Here is a 25,398-nt window from a genome sequence, read left to right on the forward strand (position 1 = left end):
GAGGGTATGTGCGCTGCCATCAGCCACACAGGAGTCAAACGTTCACAGATGCAGGGTGAGGATGTCAGGACAGTCCTCACTGCATCTCATCATCTTCCGCCACAAATCCTGTGGCTATGAGGGCCTCCCAAGTGTGCCTGCCTCGCCTGGCCAGTGTGATGGCCTCTTCGCCGGCATCCTCATCTTCGAAGACCTCATCATCATCAACCCTTTCGACATCCCCCTCACTGGATGACACGTGCACCTCCTCCAACTCCTCCTCAGCCAGGTTCTCTCCCCATTGCAACACCAGGCTGTGGAGCGCACAGCAAGCGACAATGGTGCGTGACACGCTCTGAGGACTGTATTATAGTGCTCCACCAGATCAGCTGAGGCGCCAAAACCTCATTATCAAAACACCTATCTTTTGCTCCACCAACTTCCAGGTCGTGGCATAAGCCTCGTTTTACCATCGCTCTGCTGCAGTCTGAGGCTGCCACACGGACATCACCAGCCACATCCTCTGTGGGTAGCCCTTATCCCTGAGGAGTCAACCCTGCAGTCACTATGGACCCTGGGAGATGTCAGGATGTAGGAGTCATGGACTCCTAGGAATCATGTGCAGACCTGCAGGACGTGTTTGTGGTAATCACACACCATCTGAATACTCAGCAAGTGGAAGCCCTTGCGATTGTTGCCACGGAGATCTAAGCACCATGTGAGTGCAGTGGATGGCACCCTGAGCCTATGGAAAACCTGAAGTCTGCGCAAAGCACTCTTGTTTCCTGGCTTTCCTGATCCTGGGCGAAATGCACAAAGTTCTGTGCCTTAGCGAAGATGGCATCTGTGACCTCCTGGATACACATGCATGTGGAGGCATGTGAGATCCCACACAGGTCACCTGTGGAGCCCTGGAAGGAGCCACTGGCGTAAAAATTGAGCAACGCTGTCACTTTCACAGCCACTGGTAGTGGATGTCCTCCGTATCCCTGTGGCGCCAAATCTTGCAACAGGAGGCATATGTGACAGACCAGTTCCTTAGACATACGCAGTCTTAGATAACCTTGGTTCTCAGTCACCTGCAGGAATGACAGGCACTGTCATAGACCCTGGATCTATCGAGAAGCCTACAAACATCAGCACTCTGTGGATCTTCAGCTGCATCTGCAGCAGGCCCTGCCTCCCCTTCATCTTGAGGGAGGTGCTCCTCCCTTTGCCGAGCCAAGCACCTCTGCTGCTCTCTTCTTCTTCTCCTCTGCTCCTTGTAAGCCATGCGGCATACCACTAAATCACAAGCTCCATGATCCTGATGTTCTCCTCCTGCAGGATCAAAGAGAGAGACACATGGGTTAGCATGGGTGTACTAAGAACCTCTCTTGGTTAAAGTCTGAAGGCCACTTCACACATGCAGGGGAGTGCTGGCCACCACTTGGATGGCCAGTGTGTAGTGCACTCATTGGCTGTCTGAAACCCCATTCACCTCTGCCACATTCCACTTGATTGATTGGCAGCAGCTTCACCCATCGAACTGCATGCTGTATTCTCAGCTCAGGTGCAGGCATTCTCCTAACTTACACTGCAAGGCTGAGCTGTTAGCTTGAAGCATGATGGATATAGGTCCAAATCTTAATAAAGACATTGCAAGGGGCTGTGAGCATCTCCACCAGTGACTGTGCCCTGCCCACCTTTCACAAGGGCACAACTTGCCCAGTTGGCCAATTGCTCTGCTGGTCCCTAAAACGCATATTAATTTGCAGCCTGTGCCCGAGGGGTGAAAAGTTCTGAAGCATTTGATGGCACTGGACAGAAATGCTTCAAAGGCCCGACTCCAAGCATCTCAATGGAGCTGAACGGTCTCAGCTCCAGGAGAGTGTTCACTTTTGACAAGCTTTTCCAAGTACATGACCCCGCTTCACTCACAACTCTGCCCTCCCCACACACATCCCCCACCCCCCATCACCACCCCCCCACGCCCCCACCCCCCACGGCATTTGCTTGAGCCTTTCCTTCAGTCTGTCTGTCCTACCTCACCACCACCCCCCCCACCCCCCAACCATCCTATCTGACCCACAATGCAGCCCTTGTCTAGTACCAAACTGAAACTCAGTCAGGAGAAAACAACTTGTCCATGTCCCCTGTGAACGCACAGCACCTCATCCTTGATGTTCTATGGGCGATGCTCACAAACGCTGTGCAAGGTTGTGTGAGCTCACCTCCAACTCCCCTTCGAAGTTCAGGTCACCACGTGGACACCTTTTAAAGGCAGTCGTGAAGATCACCGTTCTGAAGTCACACCGACGTGGGCAGTAAATTTGACATGGGAGGATGACTCCGGCGAGCAGGGCTTAGAATTAGATGCGAATGTATGAAAACGACATTCCCGATGTCTGATGGTGGGAAAACACGGCCAGCCATTAATGGGTGGAGCGGATGATCGCAAGCAGGTTTCACGACGGAATAAAACTGAATTTTGGCCATCTCGCCATATTGTCCCCCACCATGGCGCCTGACACCAACTGAGTGGGAAAATTCCAGTCATAGATGCATTGTCTGCATAAGTAGTCCTGAAATTATTTATTTCTGAATCTTTTATAATATGAGGAGTACATTGTCACTCTCTATAGTCCCAGTTTCCAAATGATGACTGGCTGCTTGGTTTCTTTTGTACCTTTCTAAATTGAAGTGACCATGTGGATAATAAGCAGAGACCTGTTTCTTTTCTGCATAGTGCAGAGAGACATCACCACCCTGAACACACACTACAGTTAGTATACTACTTTCCTATTAAACTGCTTGATATTATTATGTTTGCTTGATGCAATGACAAAACTTTTCCTGTCAGTCATTTGTTCCTAGTGTGTTCCTAGTTACAGAACAGCTTTTCCACAGATAGTTCTGCTGCCTCTTACATAGCATTCTATATTGATAGCAAGTGCCTGAATTTTGGCACAAACATTTCTCTTGTCAGTCGTTGAGCACTCCAACCCTTCAGCAAATTACTGAAAATAGCTTGGAAATAAAAACCTTTCATCGCGCTGGTGACTAACATACATTAAAGTATAGATTTCCATTTTAATACTATTCAAATATACCTTCGTATTTTAAACTGGCTATTGCCACAACTAATCTTTTTCCCGTTGACCTGTTATGTACTAGAGAGTGGAGACTGATGCTGAAGGTTGATATTTTAAATCAGCTATATATAGAGACAGAGGCTAGTACTAAGGTTCTGGATTGGAAATGATGGTACCGTGTAAATAACAGTTGGGCCTAACTGTGCAGTTTATAAGTATGCATTATTTCTGATAAGGCGCATAACTGTTTAAACGTGGTACCCCACTGTAATCTTGTAATATTCTGTTTATAACTGATCAACACTAATAAAATATAGTGTTAGATTTTTAATACTTTGTTCAAGGATAGAAAGCTTGAAGAAGTGGGAGACCTATTTCGTGCTAATGCACATCAGTGAGAAAGGATAGACAACTGGTTTGTACAGAAATTATGCAGTTAAGATTACTGGCATTTGGATTATGAGTGGTGCGTTTGAGTGTGGCTTATGGGTGGATCTCTTATTTTTAAAGTTGTTTTGATAACCTATTTCTTGAAGCTGATCTACTTTTAAAATCATTGAGCTTCCCTTTTACGTTTCTTCCAAAATTTGAATGTTGCAGCATTTTTATGACGATAATACATCTGGTGAACCTCATTGCTGTCAAAAATTGTCCCATGAAAGCATGGGTTCATGTTGATGTCATTATACTGCTCATGGGGCTATACTCAGCAAATAATAGAAAATTGACAAACCCAGTTTTATGTTTCTTCAGGAAACATTTGGTTGTGGCCCTGTGGTAGCACAGTTACCCTGAATTAGAGTGTTGTGTATTCAAGTCCTACTCCAGATATTTGAACACATAGCCTAGGCTGACACTTGAATGCAGTGCTCTACCGTGGGGGTGTACACTGTTGGGTGAGACATTAAGCCAAGATCTCATCTGCCTTTTTTATGTGAAAGATCCTGTGACACTAATCGAAGAAGTGCAGGGACGTTCTCCCAGCGTTCCAGCCAATACTTATCCCTGAACCAACATCACAAAGAAATATCTGGTTAGTCATCTCATCACCAATTGTGGGGCTTAGCTTTGTGCAAACTGAATGCACATTTCCAACATTATACCAGTGCCTACATTTCAAAAGGATACCTTCATTGATTATAAAGCACTTTAGGATATCCTGAAGTCATGGAAGAATATATATTCTTTCTTTCTTTTACACCCTGAAACATTGTACATAATTTAGAGATGGTTGACAAAAGTCAGTCTGGAGGTACATGTTACTATATTTTTCATATTCTTTGTGGTATATCCATAACCTAGCATGGCAGAATTGCCATCAGAAAATAAAACGGTGCACTTACTTATAAGCCATGTAGGGTTTTTGAATCTCTGAATTCACAGGTAGTTTCAATATATTTCTCATCTTATAGGCATAAGAAAGCAGAGAGGGAATAAACTGTAACATTTATACATTGTGCATGAAGGTTGTGTTCATATGGGGCTGAGTGATAAGATTTCATCAACATTAATACTTACAAAATGAAAGGTGTCCATAAATATCAATACCCACAAACAGGCACCTCAATTGCAGGCCAAAAGCTTTTCTCAAGACAATGAGTCCTGGTTATGGTGACGCTGGGAATAAACTGGTATTAGGTGTTTTATTTCAGATTAAGCTTGGGCTAGACTCATTTTCAAATCTGTTCAGCTGGCTGCTATCAGCTATGATGAATTTGTGCTCCGATATTCTACAATATGTTATTAGTTTGCAATGCACGAGGCTTAATGTTCATTTATGTAGTTGAACTGTAACCATGACAACACCATTTATGAAAAATATTAGTTAAGTCTGCTGTCATATCATCTGTTCATCTGTTCAACATTGAAAGTACAGACTATGACTAATGGTGGATAGGTGGCTTCACTTTCACAAGATTTGAAATTATGTGCTTCTCAGACCCAATTACATATATTTTTTCATGCCAGACTTATTTTAATTTTTATTTCCATTCCTATTCATGCCCCCGCCCCATTTTACAATCTTTTTCTTCTTTACTACCCCCTTCTTCTACAACATGAATCATTCATTTGTTAAATGTGTAGGCGGCTGACCTGCTCCTGAGCCTCTGCCAATGCTGCCTTTGATCCAAGAGATGTATAAGCCTATTTCACTCTCTTCATGTGTGCAAGGATCCCCCAGTAATTGAAGAAACTCATCAGTCACAGTGGGACAGACAGCAACTGACACATTATATAATAGGTCTTGACTGTGAGAGATGGTACAATTCTCAGATCCTCCCCACTAAGCTTTGGTGCTTAGAGGCAAAACTAGAGAAAAAGCTACCTGTAAGAAGGAACACAACATAAAAAGGTGATCCTTCACATTAAACACACATAACATACTTGCACCTGCCCTTTCTCTTCAATTGCCACATATGATAATTTGATTAGTGTTTTCATGAACTTGGACTGGCCTTTAGGGCCACCAGGGTAGCCAGCCTTTTACAAGGAACTAAGAGACAATAGGTTAGCATAACTCTGCCATATTTCCCTCCTTCCTGATTCAAATTACAATGGTCTCCTGGCATAAAGTCAAAGGAAATTTAGCCCAATGATTTTTAAAGATGATGACATGTGAAAATCACTGTTTGGGATGGGGAGTTGTACCCTTTCAAAATATCATACTGCCCAGATATAAGGTTGGCTTGCTCACTCCAATGGAAATGCCTTTTATATGAAAGACCTCTCACAGCATAAAATCATTTTTGAACCTACTGGTTTTCTGTTCTAATACGAGAGCAATGATTACCATTGACAAACTGGGATCCACGTTGTGCACATATAAATCCAACTGGCACAGGCATGATGGACAAAATGGCCTCCTTCTGTGCCATACAATTTTATGAGCTGTTCTATCAAAAAGGATTTGCTGTTTTTCAGAGGCTATAAGAAACATTACAGAAAAAGATATACTAACCACTATAGACTGTGCTTTATTTTTTGTTTTTCAATTTGCTGTTTTATTATCTTGTTGTGCATTTTTACTTCTGTATTATTTCATCCGTGCATGTATTTAAGCATTTTAGCCTCTATTCTTTGGTTTGAATATCGATTATTTCTGTCTTTGAAGGTGGCAAGACAACTTTATGGGCTTCAGTGTCCTTCAGTTCAGTGGGTCAGTGTGATTAAGGGTTAAGCCTCTGCAAGCTAATGTACACTAGGTGCTGAATAAAAATACAGGCTTTGGTTCTTTGGTCCTCAGATATGCAGCTATAAATGCAAAATCAAGTTGGGGGAGGGGAGGGGGGGGAAATCTTCAGCTAGAGCCCTTGCACTTTCTATGTTGTTTCTAATAACCTAACAAGAAACACAGCTCATTACTGCTAAGGGATAGAATGTCAACTTTCCCTCTTCTCCACTGCACCAGCTAGAAATAGAATATCCGATTTCTTGGACAAAGCTTCAGTGTTCATTCGAGTAATGAAGTGAAATGGAAGAAGTTTGAGTGGCAGGTACCTATCCTGTAATTATCTTCCCTTCTCCTCCAGTTGATTTTTGTTTGAGCATTGTGGTAGGGGATAACAGATCCAACGAAACAAATATTTTGCTTTGATGCTTACATAACAATGCTAAATACCGTGACAATGCTTCATGCAATAATACTTTACCTCCACTCAAAGGGCAGAATTTTATTTTAACAGACTCGCTTGCAGTGTGGAAGCCAAAAATGGGATCAAGAACTCACTTGTTTTGTCAGTGGGCTTTGTCATGGCTCTTTAACATAGCCACAGCATTAGCATCCGGCTTCCTGGTTTCTCAATCAATTAGAGTGCGGACATGACAGAGACCCACACTCTTGTTAATGAAAGCTCTCCATTGAAAGGGACTCCATCAAGGGCCAGAATGGCTGCAAGAAACTTTGTTATGAAGATTATCGGAGATAGGGATATGGGAGGAAGACTTGGAAAGGCTGTACACCACCCCACCCTACCCCCACCATCCCCAACCAGTTCTCAAGCTCTTCCCAAGAGGTCATGCTAGGAGCAGTGAGGGTGGGAAGGGAGGTTCTTTTCTTTGTGGATGGGTGGACGAGGCCAGCCACCCAGATGAAGCAGCCATAGCAGGAGATAATGGTGTAGCAGGAGTGTGGTGCCCAGGGAACGGGATTCATTGTCGTAAGAGGTTTATTGATTTTATTAGGTGTGGCACAGTGCTCCTCTATTCAAACATATTGCAGTTCCACCTATTTCTTTCTCTCCGGCACCTCCTCAGCTCTCCATCTCAACAGCCTACACTCACACCCGCCCTCATCCTATTTCCCTTACATTCCCATCCCTCACAGTTGTCCTCCTCAAATGTTCTCATTCCATCCTCTTTCCACCACTCACGCTCCTAGCTCCCTGACCTCTCTCATTGCAGGAGAAGAGAATGCACAACACCAGAAAGAGAGAGAACTGGAGAAAGACCTGCAGCTGTAGGCACTCTGACAACATTGGAGGAGGTTGCTTGGCAATCAGCAGGGTGGCACACACATTAGTCATCAACAATGAAGAGATGGGACAGCCTGTAGAGCCAATGACAGCATTAGATATCGCATTGCTGATTGGCACTTTACAAATAACTCGTGTTGAATTGACACCACCATTACTTGAAATGTCATGATATGCAATATGTCGAGTTGGAACCTGTTCCTAGTGTCAGCGTTAACTCATGTCTTTGATCTCCCACAGGTCTTTCACGGTTGACAGAGGAGCTGCTGCGGGGGCACCCTGAGGAGTTCTCAGAGGATGGTGAGAGCTCTGAAGGCGGAATCGTCCCAGATTTACACTGAGTGCAGTAGCAGGCCGGAAAAAGGACGAATTACCTGCAGGCCGCAATGGCGGCTCTTCACGCCGTATCGTCCCATTCGCGGCATGCCCTGCCTCATTAATCATGCATTCCCGGGAAACACCACCGGGTCACTGGAGGTGTATCATCTTATTTACCCACCCCGCCATCACCTCAGACCTTCAGTAAGCCATATTTAAAGGCTGCCCCTGCACAGAGTTAGCATTCTTCAAGGGATAGGAAGCTGGTGGAAACTAATGGCTGCCAAATGGAGGAAACATGCTGCCCCCCAAATTTAGCGATTCCTCTCTCAAGTGCCTACTGGACAGAGTGGAGGCCTGCCACAAAGTCTTCTACGACTGCTCTGGGAGAAGACCAGCAAGCAAGGTCACCAATCCAGCATGGTAGTTGATGGCAGTGGTGGTCAGTGCCAACACCCTGCAAAAGAGGACAGCCACCCATTGCTGAAAGGGGATGAATGATCTCCTCTGTTCCACCAGGGTAAGTCACTCTTCTCATCACTCTCGACACTTTCACTCACAAACACATCACACATCCACAGGGATCTCACTCGCTGCCTGTTCAAGGGACATCACCATTCACTCTCTCACACACACCTTCATCTGACCTGTGGATCGAGTCCTTGTCCTGTTAACGGCACCACTCACCACCCACACATGCCAGGCATCCTTCTCATCTAGCCTGGCAGGTGTCCTGCTTACACTCTCTCCATCTGTATTCATGCAGGGCAAGCTGGCACACAACAAAAGGGAGAGGTCACAGGCTGGTGGAGGAATGCATGACATCAAGGTCCTCGCAGACTTTGAAAATAGAGTCATCCAGCTGGCCTGCGATGATCTGGACCGGTCTTGTGCTGATGGTGAGGTCAGCGGTTCTCAGCCAGGTAAGCATCCAGCTGTGCAACATCCATCAGACACCATGCTGTGAGTAAGTTCCCTGTTCCGCAGTCCCCTACGATGCACTAATTATTTCTCCATGCTTTCACAGGCACATCTGGGAAGCAGCCAGGTGGTCTATGACCCAAGTCCTCAACTCAAGCCCTGAAGACACCTCCAAAGAAAAATCTGGTGACATCCTAATTGAAGACCCATCACAGCGCTCACCCACACCCTCCACTAGCGCAGTGACACACACCTCGGTGGGACCTAGTTCGAGACTAGCCTCGGGTTCACGTTGCACTGTCTGATCCACAGCAGGCAGCGATGGGGACTTACCAGGTTTCCGGGACTCAGAGGACTGCTGGATGCCAGAAATCTGCTGAGTCCAAGACAGATGATGAACCTCTGGATTTGGTCATACCTCAGTTGCTGGAGCTGCAAAGGCAAGCTCGGCAACATCAGAAAGGGATGTCCACTGCACTCCTCAGATTGCAAGGCACAATGGAGGTCTGCCTTCAGTCTGAGGTGATAGCGTCAGCATTGCAACACACCGAGGTCAACACTGGTAGGATGGCAGCTGCCATGGAGACCTCAGTCCTGGACATTGGTCCTACGCTGATATGCGGCTGAACTCCATCACTGACACCATAGTTGGCCTGCAACAGTGTCAATGCGAGAGGGGTGTGGGGCAGCTCAATCTCAGTCCAGCTTCCGCTTCCCCTCAAGGAGTCATCCAGGGGCCATCGGCACCCATAGCGTGGAGGATCAGGAGGTGCACATCCCGGGACCATTCACCCAGGGGACTCTGGGATTGTCCAGCCCATCCAAATCCCTTTTTCCTGTGACCCCTGCAGCTTCAGCTCCACAGGCTGAGGAGGGTGCTACTGCCACACAGCAGGACATTGAAAGCAGGCCAGGGTCCTCCAGGTCATCACAAGGCCATCACAGACAGGGCATAGCAGTCAGCAGGCTGCCTTTACCTCTACTCTGGACGCTGGGAGAGCACCAAGACGTAGTGGCAGGGTTAGGGAAGTTAAGATGATGTAGTTGCACAGTCTGGGCATGGGTATTAATCATTTCTACATAATGTTCACAATCGCAAATAAACTCCCAAGAAAGTTTCCTTGCCTATGGCTCATTGTTATGATGAGCAGGGTTCTTGTCAGTCAGATGTGAAACCTTGGTTCCTGCACAAGATAAAGACAGGTGTCTCAGTCAAGGGTCTCCTCCCTGGGCTTTGTGCAACCATCCCAGTACCTTGATGGTGCACCTTCACAGTCACTGGGCACATCAGTATCATCTACACCTCAATGGGATTTATCATTTCTGCCAGAATGTCCTTGGCCAGCAACACAGAGTTCCCTCATTCTCTCTGTGAGCTCTCAGCACATTTGAGCATCCGTTTTCCGGTGACAGTGTAGTCATGAAGGAATTAGATCACGAAGGATGCCATTGGATCAGGAGAAGTTTCCTCACTGCATCTCCATGATATGACCCTGTTCACAGAGCTCAAGTGAGCTGCCATCAGCCATTCACAGAGTCAGACATTCACATAAGCTATGTAAGGATTTTGGAGTGTCCCCACTGCACGTCGTCATCATCTTCCTGGAATGTAGGAACTATGACAGGTCTCCATGACAAGAGCCTTATCACAGAAGGTATGTGCACTGCATCAGCCAGATAGAAGTCAAATGCTCACAGATGCAATGTGGGGATCTATGGTGTCTCCTCAGTGCATGCCATCATCATCCTCCACAAATCAATGGCTATGAGGGCCTCCTGAGCACACCTGCCTTGTCTGGACAATGCAATGGTCATCCTAGCCTTCTAGGACCTCCACACGCTCATCCCAGTTGACATACTCCTCATCAGGGGAGACAAGCAGCTCCTCCATCTCCTCCTCAGCTAGATCCTCTCACCATTGCAGTGCCCAATTGTGAAGGGTACAGCAGATGACGACGATGCGTGACACCCTCTGTGGACTATATTGCAGGGCTCCACCAAACTGGTCCAGGCACCGGAACTTCATCTTCATCATCCTAATGGTTTGCCCCACCAAGGTGCAAGTTGCTGCATGAGCCTTGTTATAACTTCACTCTGCTGCAGTCTGAGGCTGCCGCACAGGCATCATCAGCCATGTCCTTTGTGCATAGCCCATGTTCCCGAGGAGCCAACACTGCAGCCTCTGTGGACCCGCGAAGACATCATGGATTTGAGACCTACTGAGAATGTAGGAGTTGTGGCCACTCCCTGGGAATTTTGCACAGACCTGGAGGATGCGTTTGTGGTGGTCACACATCAGCTGAACATTCACCGAGTGGAAGAGATCTGCACAAATCCCAGCGTTCCTGCTTCACGGCTTTCCTGATGAAAAAGGTCACTTTGGAGACCTGAAAGGAGCCACTTGCATAGAAATTGAGCGCTGAAGTCACTTTCATGGCCACTGGCAGTGGATGCTCTCCATGTCCCTTTGGCATCAAATCCTGCAGTAGCTGGCAGATGTGACCACCAGTTCTCTGATCATGCGCAATCTTTGGCGACGTTGGTTCTCAGTCAGCTGCATGAATGACAAATGCTGCCTGTAGACCCTGGGTCGAGCTAGGCGCTGACCCACAATAGCTTGTTGTGGCTCCTTAGTGGCATGCACAGGAGTCCCAGCCGCCCCTTCATCTTCAGGGTGCTGCTCCCCCCTGTGCCCAGCCAGGCACCACCGTCACTCTCTTCTCCTTCATCTTCACTCCCTGTAAGCAATGAGGCATACAGCTAGGTCATCAGGTGGCATGCTCTCAATGTACTACTGCTGCAGGATGAAAGAGAGAGATTCATGGGTTAGCATTGATCTCCTAGGGACCTCTCATGGTTACATGTGTGGCTTCGGCTCTGTTCAAGGCACGTTAACACATGCCAGAGAGTGCTGGTCACTACTTGGATGGCCAGGGTTTAGTGTGCTGCATGGCTGTCCAAAACCTCATCCATCTCCGCCCCACTCCATCTGACTGAATGGAGGCATCTTTGCCCACTGGACTGTATGCTGTGCTTACACCTCAGGAGCTGGCATTCTCCTTACCTGCACTGCAAGTTTACGCTGTTAGATTGAATCATGGGGGAGGCTGGTCCAAAACTTAATAAAGGCATTGCAAGGGGCACTGAGTGCCTCCAGCAGTGACTGCTCAATGGCCATTTTTAGCAAGGAGATTGTACAACGTGCCCAGTCATCCAACTGTTCTGCAGTCCACTAAAACCCTCATTAGTTTGCCGTCTGTGCCTGAGGGGTGCAAAATTCAGGAGCACTTGGTGGCACTTTCATGCCTCTGCGTTGCTTGAGGGGTCAGATAAGGTAGAGGCCCAACTACAAGCATGTCAGTGTGGCTACACTTGAGCTGTCTCAGCTGTGGATGAATGCTCACTTTATACAAGGTTTCCCTAATGCTTGGCTGCTTCCCTCCCCCAACCCCCCTGCATGTGCTTGTGCATCACCATCAGACCGTGTTGCCTTGCACCTCCCCCACCAGCTTGCCCCAACCACAATGCAGCCCTTGCCCCGGCACCACACTGTCAACCAATTGCCTGTGCCCTTGCCTGAATGAGCGGCATCTCTTCCTTGAAGTCGAATGGCTGACCCTTGCAAGCACTGCGTGACGTTAGTGTGCACTTACCCCTGAGTTCCCCTCGAAGGTCAGCTCGCCAGGTGCATGCCTTTTGTGCCCGCATGATCCAGTATGGGGGAATGATTCTGGCAGGCAGGGCTTATAATTAGATGCAAATGTATCAAAATGACATTCCCAACACCCGGTGGCAGGGATTGTGGCCTGTCATTGATGGATAGAGCGGACGATTGCAAATGACGGTGGGAAGTCAATTTTTGGCCTTCTCGCCATATTGTCCACTCACGCCTGCCATGATGCCCGATGCCAATGGGACCAGAAGATTCTAACCTTAGGATGGAATCCTCACATGACTCATGGCATCCTCCACCAGCGCAGATAAACTCAGTTTGGTGAGTACTAGGGTAGAGATAGGTTGTCTCACAGTGAGACAGACATCACTTGAGTAGGTGCAGATACTGAAGACAGGGATGACAGTGGAGCCACCCCATTAGCGGGTGTAGGACTCTCCAAATCTACTCAGCTGTACGCAGATGCTGTCTGGGGGGTCATCTGTGAAATGGGAACTTGTGGAGCAGCAATGAAAGATATTAATGTTTGAGTTGGTAAACCTGAGGCAGCTCACACCCTTGGAGAGAGATTCGAGGGGTTCATCTGCAGCATGAGTGCCATGATATCTCAGGCATGTGCTCTGATATCCACATCCGTGGAAAGAGTGGCCAGCTGCATGGAACATCAAATGCGGTGGACAGCCAAGTGCTACTTGTCCAGGTCAATGGCCTGCACACTCTGGCAGCCACTTTACACAGAATGGAGTGAAGTTGCACCTCGGGTCTCACTGCCTCACTGAAATGCAGCCAAGTGTTCTCCAGCTTTATGTCAGCAGAGAGGTGCAGGTGGGCCATGAGGGGGAGGTTGGAGAAAGGGAAAATAGAAGTGTGAATCTTCTCAACGCACCTCCACCCACCCCTTCCCCACAGACAAAGCCCCATATGCTTCCTTCTCCAATGGCCAAATCTGCTCCTGCACAGGCGCATGTGGGACATTCTTCGGCGGGGCCCTCAGGCTCTCGAAACCCAGAAGACATCTGCCATGGACATGTCATCTCTTAGAGCAGGGGAATGAGCAGCTTGCCTCCAGCTCAGCTGAATCCACAGGGATTGCACCATGTAAGAGTGCTAGAAAACATACTAGAAAGACTTACTAATTGCACAAGAGGATTCATCTAGGTGTGCAGAGCAACACTTAAGGCGTTACGTTGATGTTCATTTCAATGAATGAAACCCTTTATTTGAACACCTCGTTCTCATGGCCCTTACTTTGTTACAACCCCCATTCGCACTGGACAGTAGCCTTCAGGTGAATGGTATGAGCAGCCTTTATGAAGAGGAAGTGGGTGAATATGATGGTTGGATTGCTGACTGTTGGAATGAATTGTTTTTGTGTGGGGGTGGGTAGTGGGGCTGGGGGGCTTGCACAGGGTTTCTGATGGCTCTGTCAAATGTCCTCACGCACTCAGGTTAGGGTGAGTGGGTGACTTTCTAGCAACCAGGTATGCAGCTGCAGGCACCATGGCCACATCTAGCTTGGATGCCAATCAGTGTGAAACTTGCTCTTCCTTCAGCTCCATTCCCCTCAGCAGTGTGATACTGTGAAGAGCACAGCAGACCATGACAATTTTGAAGACCCTTGATAGGGCATACTGAAACGCAGCTCGATATCTGTTGAGGCACCTGTAGCATATCGAGCAAACCAATAGCTTTCTGTATTATTGCTCTTGTGGTGATATGGGTCATGTTGTGTCTACCCTCTGGCTCATTAGTAGGATTCTTTATAGGAGCCAGCAGCCAGGTCTTCCCTTGTCTCTTCAGAGCCAGCCTCTTAGGCTGTGTAGAGAAGCAAACATCTACAAGAAATGTGACTGCTGCAGAATGAATGAATCATGGAAGCTCTTTGGCTGTAACACAGACATAAGCTAATATTCCAGTGATCAGAAACTAAGTGGATATTGAAGACTTGGAATCCTTTGTGACCGATAAATTGATAATCTTAGCTGATTAGAGACTGCCTTAATTGCCTCATGTGTGCACTTAATAACTCCCTGCACCCGTGGGAACAATGCAGCAAAGTCAACAGGTCCCCTGTGTGTTTGACTGCCCTCATCCATGGCAAAGTGTGTATTAAGTGGCAGCCTTGGAAGATGAGGCATTGGTGACTTGGGAGCTGCATTTATGGACAGCAGATTGAGAGATCTTAAGATGTCACCAGCAGCTCCCTGGGAGAAGCCAGCGACAAAGATTTTCAGGGCTGTGGCGATGTTGATGGCCACAGGTGTGTGCCCATCTAGTCCACGTGGAAGGAGGTTGTTTTATAGTGGGTTGCAGATGTCAGCAATGACCTGCTGCAAAAACCTAAGCCTCTTGAGGCAACATTGATCTGTCATGTTGAGAAATCTTACACTTTAGTTGTAGACCTCCTTTCAGCTGCAGCTCTGTGTCCATCTCCACTGTCACGTGTACAGCATGTGCCTGCAGCTGAGGTTGGTGTTGTTGTTGCTCCTGGTGTTGTTTGTGCTGCAGCTATTGATGTGGCTTTTAATGCTATTGGTATAGCTCAAGGTGCTGGAGCTGTTAGCGTGGCTGTTGTTCCTTATTAAATGTCCAGGCTAGTGCTGCAGCATAAAATGATCCTATTCTGCAGTGAAGGCTGACAGCAGGGAAGTGAGATCAGCGTGAGTAAACTCCAAAGTAGACAAAAGTGCTTCCAAAGGGTTGAAAATAACCTACAAAACAGTGAACAAAAATTGCTGGAAAAGCTCAGCAGGTCTGACAGCATCTGTGGAGAGAAAGAGTTAACATTTCGAGTCCAAATGACTCTTCTTCAGAACTAAAGAGAAGTAGAAATGTGGTGAAATATATACTGTTTTGGGGGGTGGGGGGACAGGTGAAGCTGGATAGAAGGCCAGTGATGGGTGGAGGCAAAGAAGTGATTGCAAAAAATATCATCAACAAAAGGTCGAAGGGGTGTTGATGGTGGTGATACTGGCTAAAGGAGGTGCTAATGGTAACATTAATAGTAGAAAGCAGAATGAGCCAGTGACAGATGGCCCTAATGGGAGTGGGGTGGGGGGAGGGGACGGTGTGGGAGCAAGGATCAAAATAGGCTAAAAGGTGGGGATAAAACAATGAATGGAAACATTTTAAAAATAACAATAGAAATAGGTGGGAAAAAATGTATATATAAAAATTTGAAAAAAGGGGGCCAAAAAGGGGTGAGGATGGAGGAGTGAGTTCATGGTCTGAAGTTGTAGAACTCAATGTTAAGTCCGGAAGGCTGTAAAGTGCCTAATCGGAAGATGAGGTGCTGTTCCTCCAGTTTGCATTGAGCTTCACTGGAACATTGCAGCAGGCCAAGGTCAGACATGTGAGCAAGAGAGCAGGATGGTATGTTGAAATGGCAAGCGACAGGAAGGTCTGAGACATGCTTGCAGACAGACCGAAGGTGTTCTGCAAGGTGGTCACCAAGTCTGCATTTGGTCTCTCCAATGTAGAGGAAACCGCATTGGGAGCAGCAAATACAGTAGACTAAATTGAGGGAAGCGCAGGTGAAGAGCTGCTCCACTTGAAAGGAGTGTTTGGGCCTTTGGATGGTGAGGAGGGGGGAAGTAAAAGGGCAGGTGTTGCACCTTCTACGATTGCATGGGAAGCTGCCATTGGAGAGGGTTGAGGTGTAGGAGGTGAAGGAAGAGTGGACCAGAGTGTCCTGGAGGGATGGAATGCCGACAGGAGGAGTGAAGGGAAGATGTGTATGGTGGTGACGTCATGCTGGAGATGGCAGAAATGGCGGAGGGTGATCCTGTGAATTCAACCTTTTGTTTATGACATCTTTTGCAATCTCTCCTTTGCCTCTACCTATCACTGGCCTTCTATCCAGCTTCATCTGTCCCATCCCCCTTATAATGTATAAATTTCACCACATTTCTCCTTCTCTTTCGTTCTGAAGAAGTCACCTGGACTTGAAACATTAACTCTTTCTCTCCACAGATGCTGTCAGACCTGCTGAGCTTTTCAAGCAATTTTTGTTTTTCTTTCAGATTTCCAGCATCCACCGTATTTTGCTTTTACAAAACAGTGAAATCAGTTTCTCAGTACAATTCCTGTGAGCACAGCCTTTCACTAAAGCTGGCCACAACCTTTGCAATTTCCCTTTTTAAATGATTCCCAGTGCTTAAAATTCATTAGCCAATGAATCCCTGCTCTGCTCTCACCTCATTGACACTGGCAAGAACCAGCTCGGGAAGGTGTTCGCTGGCTGTTAAAGCCAGGATGCTGGGTTAAATTCAAAATTAATTGCCTATTTGAATATTTTAATTACTTGCCCAGCAGCTCCACAGAGGTTCTCCATTCTCCTACAAGCCTTCCCGGGTTTAAACCCAAAAGTAGGCAGGCTCACGTAAGGTTCCCGACCCACTTTTCAGGGTTTCAAACCCTCAGCCACACCCAAACCCACCTCCCCTTGGTAGCTAAAATTCTGCCAAAATCTCAGATTATATTTTCATCATTGTGAAATCCTATTGATCAGCATGTAAAGGGAGCTGTTGTCCCTTGTAATATTTTATAAAGGTGCAATTTGAATTGTGGAAAGATTCATATATCCCTTGCCTGTCACAAGATCATAACACATTCTAACATTTGCCCAGTTTCTCCAAGATGGCAACATTCAGTTGTCACCTTAGCATAGTCAGTATCTGTGTGGAGAAATTTTGTGGATAGGAACTGAATGCACCTCCATGTAGGAAGCTGAAGAAAGTTGACCAAAAGATTACTGTATCAGGATAAGGAATTTACATGCCTGCATATTGAGGAGGAATGTATTCAGAACTACATAGGAAGATAATTCTCAACATTTTTAATCAGTGCCGTGGGGGACAGAGGGTGTAATACAAATGCTTTGATTTTATAATTATTTGAAAAGGAGTATCTGAACCGAAGTGGACATCATTTATTCCTTATACAAGTCCCAAGTCAAATCTGTGAAGTTTTATAATTTTTAAATGTGGAGTCTTATCAGCAATGCTTTTTACTATTGCCCAATGTGTGGTGACATCTGTGCTATGACATGAGATTACACCCAAGACACAAAATTCCATCCATGGTGTTGCTTTTATGATTTCAAAGAGTGACAGATAAAATAAATGGCACTGTTGCTTTCTTAGCCTCAGGGTTGTAAATATTCAGCCAAGTCCTGATTTAATATGGTTCATTTTTTCTCTATTTTAACAGAATAACTTCATTTTTGCATTGCTATGGAGACTACTGTGCACTATTAAATACTTTCACCTAAGGTCTGTTCCATGGCAAAATAAATCTATGAGACATAATAATATTTACCTAGATAACATTTTAAACTGCTAAATAACAAGTAGCAACTTGTTAGCTAATTCCACAAAAAAAGTGCCGTGGCATATAAGCAACTGCTACAGGATACAAACGAAGCATGCATCATCAACGCAACACCAGGTCACCATGCAAACTGTGGGAAAATAGAGGCAACAGCTAGCACAATGTGTAACCTTATCATCTGGCATATCTTTCAGTGCTTGATCACCATAATCCCAAGACACTCTGATTTAATGCAGAATGTAGCAGCAGCAGTCATTTCTTAGAATGGGGTGTGAACCTAATGAAGTTACTACAGTGAACTACTTGCACATAAACACCAGAGCAACAGGCTGTAAACAGAGATTAGTGGTCCAGTAGTCAAGGAATTAAAGGAAAGCATCTCAGCTGCCTCAGTCCTAACCTTTAGAATTCCCTTTTTAACCCTCTCCAACTCTACCTTTCTCCTCCTGTGAGAAACCACATAAAACCTCTTTAGTCACCTGTCTTCATATCCCCTTAACAAAAACAGAATTACCTGGAAAAACTCAGCAGGTCTGGCAGCATCAGCTGAGAAGAAAAGAGTTGACATTTCGAGTCCTCATGACCCTTCAACAGAACTGAGTGAATATTAGGAGAGGGGATATCACAGCGGGCCTCCACTGCTTCCAGTAGGCACTTTTTCCTCCCTTTGGCAGCCATCAGTTCCCAGCAGCTTTCTATCCCTTGAAGATGACTAGCTCTTTGCAGGGGCGGCCTTTAAATATAGCACCCAGTTTACTGAAGGCCTGAGGTGACGGCAGACTGGTGTGTTTCCCAGGAATGCATAATTAATGAGGCAGAAATGGTACGATATGGCATGAAAACCCACCATGGCATCCAGTGGATAAAACATCCTTTTTCCCACCTGCTACCATACTTAGTGCAAATCTGGGACAATTCCAGCCAGTGTTAAGCGAACACATTTTCCCATTGTGACCAATATAAAGTCTTTAGTGGGTTCTGTAGGACCTTTCCCGTCTGAACAAAAAATCAAAACATTAAATCTTGCAAGTTTAAATACTGTACATTGCTAAATTACTACATCCATAAATGAAATGACTTATGTTTTTAAATTTATTTTAATTTAGAAAAGAAATACCCCTGAATACTTTCTACTTACTTCCCTTCCCCTCTTTTCCCACTTGCTGCCTCTCCCGCTCTCCAATCCCCTGGCTGGTAATCCCTGTCCCTACTGCTGGCTGATCCTTCTGCTCACTGCAGACCCCCCCACTGCCACCTGATGCTTGACACCTCTCCCGCTCTTGACCTCTGGCTCACCACTGATCATGCTCCCGACCTTCCAGTTGGCTGACCCTCCTGCTCCATGATCCTCCTGCTCCCAGACTTCCCACTGCCTGACTCTCCGCTCTTCGTCTCTCCTGCTTCCCCGCCTCGCCAGCTGGCTAACTTTCCTGCTGGCCAACTTTCCCGCTCACTACTTTCCCTCTCCTGAACCCTCATTGTGGGCAAGGGCTTGAGAGATGAGTGGCGAGAGGCAGGAAGCAATCTACAGAGTGATAGCAGCTTCAAGTTGCAGGGTCGCGGAGGTATACTGCAAGCTGGAGAGGTAGCCAGCAGCGGTAGGGTCAGCGCTGAGCGGGATGGTCGGGGAGAGAAAAGAGCTGCTCCAAAATGGCGCTGATCAGGTCACGATAATCTACCTCACAGCTGGCACAAAACAGCATTATTATGAATCCACAACATTAAACCCGAATACTGGCCTCATTAAAAACACATTACATCAAAACAGCTTAAAACAGAGCATCTTAAAGCTAGGACTTCTGTAACCCATTTTACCTTAAATTAAACAGACTGTCCCAAAACATAACAAGCTTATAAACTTTGTATTTGTAACATCGTGTAGATGATGGAAAGGGTTTCTGATCTGCTGTTGTAGCCACAGTATCAATGTGGCTTGTCTAACTTATTGTCACTGTAGTCCTACCACATGCAGTTAAGAGTGGTGATAGACAAGCTGGGCAACGAAGAGGAGGAGAAGGCACATATCCATTCTTAACCACAATAGAGCCCAACATAAACATTTGTAAGGGTCTTCATCCAAAACGATCAGTCAATTTTTTTTTGACGCATAATTTGTTGGAAATACAAATCTGATAACAGTGCGGTGAGGGGAGCGGGTCATCTGGAATGATGGTGAACAGAAGGACCATCAGTGAATCTTCCTTAAAAATGTGGTCTGAGGATTAAGAAATAAACAGAGGAACAATGGGAAATTAGAATGTATGAATTCAGTATTACATAAGGTACAGTAAGAGAAATAAAGAGAGGAAACGAAAGATTAGATTAACAATAATAGGGAAATTTTTTTTAAAGGATTAAAAATGTCAACTTTTATATTTTTAAATACCTAACAATTGATTACTTGCATAAATGAAATTGAACACTAAATTGCTGTTTCTGGGCCAGAGAAATTGATTGGCATTGTGTTAACAATTATCATATCATTAATAGGGTATTTAAGCTCTTAATTACTAGAGTTAACATACTGCAATGTGTTTAATGGGCAATTAATGTGCAAATCTAGTAAGTTCTTAAAAACAACAGGAAGGCTTAGAGCAAGATCATGTTTGTGCAAAACAAACAGCAGAGCATTGTTAATCAATCAGCAAAATCTGGAAGTTTACAATTTTCAGCATACAAAAAGACAAAAACAACTTGCATTGGTATAGCATCATCGATCTTATAAAACAGCCAAAGGTATTTCACAGGAATGTTGAAAAACAAAATTTGACAGAAGACACATATTTGGGCCGACGGTGGAAAACCTGGCTAAAGTGGTAGGTTTTAAGAAACATTCAAGGAGGAGAGAGAGGCTGAGAGGCAAGGAGGATTAGGGATGGATTTCCAGAACTTAAGGCCTTGGCAGCTGAAGGCACAGCGACCAAAGGTGGAGCAATTAAAATTTGCGATTCTCAAGAGGCCAGTATTGGAGGAGTGCAGATATCTCAGAGAGTTGTGGGAGCTAGAAGAGGTTACAGAGATATGGAGGGGCAAGACATTGAAGGGATTTCAAAACAAATGATGAGAATTTTAAATTCAAGGCTTTGATCAATCAAGAGCCAATTAAGTTACTTAATTCCCTGAAATCATAGATTAATTGTGCTTTAATTAATAATTAAGTTATTACCATTAAGTTATTACACACTATTATTTTTCAAACAAGATTCGGCCCTCTGGTTTCTCAAGCTGGAGTGCATCCTTTTCCTTCTCAATAGTAGATTGTAGAATGACTGGTTCCGTAGCATCGGTGCCCATGTTTCTGTGGACCATCTGTTCGTGGATGCTGAGATTTGGATTCAGGGTGGTTCTCTGCAGTCATCTGCCTCTCCCTCCTGTTGCAAGAAACCTTCTTCTACAAGAGAGAGAGAGCAGAATGTCAGTGACTACCCCACATCAGAAATTTGGCCTCCTTCCTGGCTTTGACCGCTCTACATGGTGCTTTCAGGGTGTTGTCACTAAAGTGGGGAGCCCTTTCCTTTCTCTGGTATGCCTTTTCATGATTGAAAAAAACTCTTTACCCAGCAGCATGCAACCTTGCTTCTCTTTTATAGGGACTGCACCTTTAAAAAGGGAAGTATACCCATTCCTTGGGCCAAAACAAACTTGCACTTTGAGGACACCTTTCCTGGAAAACTCTCTGTTCTGAAGTGATTGTTTTACGGTGATGCTTAATTGGGTATTAACTCAATACTTACACACTACTTCAAGAATAAAATATGGGTTTAAACAGTTGAATATTGATTAAAAATCACACTGTACCTAGGAGAAAATGTAACACATTTATCTGACTTGTTTTTGATTACTTCGAAAATGGCCAAAGTTCACTAGCAGCTTTTTTTGCAGTCCAAATTTTTGTACCAAAAGTAACTCGACGCATAAAATGATGCGGGATGACGTCGGGCAGAACCCCCGACATCACCACGCCCCATTAAAAGTTTCAGGAAGGCGAGGGCGCAGCAAAATCAGCTGTCCACCTGCCGACCTGTCAATGGCCAATTGAGGCCATTGACAGGATCAATTAAGCAATTAAAGGACCTGCCCATCCAACCTTAAGGTTAGCAGGCAGGCCAGGAGCCCCAGCAGCAACCATAAAAAACATGAAACCTCATCCACCGGCAGGATGAGGTTTCATGTAGGGTTTTAAAAATTTTAATAAAGTTGTTATGGAAATTATGAACATCTCCCAACTCATGTGACACTGTCGCATGAGGGGACATGTAAGGGAATTTTTTTTTCTATTTTTCATATTGTTGAAAGTAGAGGCGTTCTCCCTGAGGCTGTACTTAGCCTCAGGGAGATGAGTGCGCTCTTTAGTGCGCATGTGTGAAAGAGCGCACTCTCGATTTTTGGCATTCTCTACACCCCCCCCCCCCCCCCCCCCCCCCCCCCGACCCCCACCCCCACCCCCGCCGCCCTGGGGAGCGCAAAGCACTTCCCTGCGGACGTCACACTGGGCGGGCCTTATTTGGCCTGCCCATGTAAAATGGCACCATGCCTCTGATCGGAAGTGCACCCGCACACGCCTGCCCATCAACTTGCCCCCAACGGGGGGAAAATTCTGCCCATTATGTGGGAAAATACAAGAACATATATATGACTATCATTCTATGGCACAAGACTTTAGACCTCTAATGCACCAGCAGTTTATATGGGTAGTAGCTCAAATGGTTCTGACTAATAATGGACATTGTGAACAACTATCAATGCAAAGTCATTGAAAGATAATACATTTGCTAAAATATTTATAAAGTTACAGAGATATATATTTTTCTTTCTTGCTCTCATTTTTTGTGGTATTACCTATTTTAACTATCCCCTTCACTGTTTCCTTCAGTAGTATTCTCTCTTCCTTCATTTCCTGCATCTTTACTAATTTAGTTTCAAACAGGGTAGTGGAGGCAAAAACATCAGGGGTTGAATTTTTAGCTTATTGTTGTTAATAGTTGAAGAACAGAAAGCTAGAATCATTCTTATTGATGTATGAATCCACCCCCAAAGTAGCATATGAGGAAACTCCCTTTTGTCTTCCACTTGGCATCTTCCAATACAAAATGCAGTTGGCTGTTGGACCAAAAGATTCAGAGGTGCTGAACAGACAAGCTTTTTAGTTACCAGACATTTTGCTACTTACTTCATATCTACCCTGAATTTGACCTGTTCTTCTCAATAAGTAGCAAAAGCACTTGCCTGAAACTGGTGGGGCCTTCTCTAAATGTACAAATTGGAGCCCAATTATATCATCAATGATTGCTATTTTTAAGATTACATAGGATATACAGAAACAGTCCACTTAGCTCAACCAGTTCATGCCGGTGTTTATGTTACACTTGAGCCCCCTCTCAACTTTTCTCCTTTAAATCTATCATCATAACTATCTATTTCCTTCTCCCTCATATGTTTGTCTAGGTTTCCCCTTAACTGCGTCTATATTATTTGCTTCAACCATTCCCTGTAGCAGAGAGTGCCTAGCTGAGGAATCTAGAAGATGGGTTCACAGTCTCAGAATTAGGACTGAAATGAAGAGAAATTCCTTCATTTAAAGAGTTGTGAATCTTTGGAATTGTCAACCCCAGAGACCAATGGATACTCAGTAGATTGAGTGATTGACACCAAGGAATCATTCGGAGTCAGGGAACCCAGAAAGGACAAATTATTCCAAATGGAGAATGGAGTTGTGCTTTCATCTTCCATATCAGCTACTTCTCCTTCATCATTGTCTCCCTCATTATTATCCATCCATGCTGCGGTGCTCCTTATATACTTTGAGCGGTCTTCGCTTTCTTGAATAATTCCTGTAGGCCTGAGCTAAACTCGCTCTAGGCTCAAGCTGCCAACATCAGACATGTTTGGTGCTTGCTCCACTCCCTTCTGAAACTCCTCCTACCCATCTACCCCCACTTCCCCACTTCACACAGGTAGAAATTCTTGTGTCACTTCTTCAGGACTATAAACCTGTCTGTACTGGGGTTTTCAAGATACCATGAAATTTTTCAGCTAACTGCCTTAGTCATAGAATCTTCCTCCATACTGCTTTCTTTCACGAGATCCTACCTACTGCTACTGATTCAAAGGATTTTCTCATTTATGTTCAGGAAGAAAGTTACTGACACAGTCTTTTTTTTAATTAATTCACAGGATGTGGGCTTCACTTGCTGGGCCAGCATTTATTGCCCAACCCTAATTGCCCTTGAGAAGGTGGTGGTGAGCTGCCTTCTTGAACCACAGCAGTCCATGTGGCGTAGGTACATCCACAGTGCCGTTAGGGAGGGAGTTCCAGGATTTTGACCCAGCAACAGTGAAGGAACGGCGATATATTTCCAAGTCAGGATGGTGTGCATGGATTATCATATCTAGCCATTCAAATTCAAAAAATGAATTGTCAAATAGAAGTTGAAGTAAGCTGAAGGTCTGCGCAAAATTGAAATGTGCTAGATTCATTTTCAAGCCTGTTACCTCAGGAGGCTGTACCCATAAGCTTTGCAACATTGTGTTTAGATAGGCCTTAGCTGGCTGCTAAACAATGATTCAGTTTTAATGTCAGCTACCGATGGAAGTAGATAATAAATATATCTGGTGAACAAAGAGTCAAACACCAGGAGAGAAATAATATATCTGTTTTGTCATAGACAAACTGCCCTGTGTATGGAATGAGCTTGATAGGTTGCATTACTTTTTCTTGTTGCATGTTTTCTTATACTCACATAATACGGCTACCGTTTACTTTGTAGAACCACATTGTACTTGATAAATATTGAGTATGCATATGTAACTTGCTTTTCATTCATATGCTACATAAAGAGCAGGCCTCAGTGGCTAGAGGGAGCAGGAGAAGTCTGGGGAACATTTATTCTTGTTCTGGGGAATACTACATGTTCAAGGCAGGGAGATATTAACATCTGACCTGCAACACTTAAGCAGGGAAGGGAGATATCATTTGAAAACAAGGTTGGACATTTTAAACAAAGCAGAAAATGATGAAAAACTCAGCAGCCTGGCAGCATCTTTTGTGAGAGAAACAGGGTTAACTTTTCATGTCCAATATGAATATTCTTTGAAGAATAATCATATAGGACTTGACACATTAACTCTGTTTCTCACTCCTTTGATGCTGTGAGGCCTGTTGAGTTTTTACAGCATTTTCTATTTTTATTTCAGGTTTCCAGCATCTGCAGTATTTTGCTTTCTGAAGACTGGGACATTGTTGACTGGGAGCTGATGTAGTTCAGCAAGCAAAGGAGGATGAGTGAAAGGAACTTGGTGCAAGTTAGGACATAGGCAGCAGAGTTACATATGAACATACAAGTTAGGAGCAGGAATAGGCCATTCAGCCTGTCAAGCCTGTTCCGCCATTCAATAAGATCATGGCTGATCTGACTGTATCCTCCCATCTACCCCAGATAACCTTTCACCCCCTTGGTTATTAAAAATCTAACTACCACTGCCTTGAAAACATTCAAAGACTTTGCTTCCACTGTCCTTTCAGGAAGAGAGTTCCAAAGTCTCACGACCTTCAAAACATTTCTGCTCATCTGTCCTAAATGGGTGATCCCTTATTTTTAAACAGTGACCCCTAGTTCTAGATTCTCCCACA

Source organism: Carcharodon carcharias, chromosome 18, assembly GCF_017639515.1.
Source record: "Carcharodon carcharias isolate sCarCar2 chromosome 18, sCarCar2.pri, whole genome shotgun sequence".
Lineage (NCBI taxonomy): Eukaryota > Metazoa > Chordata > Chondrichthyes > Lamniformes > Lamnidae > Carcharodon > Carcharodon carcharias.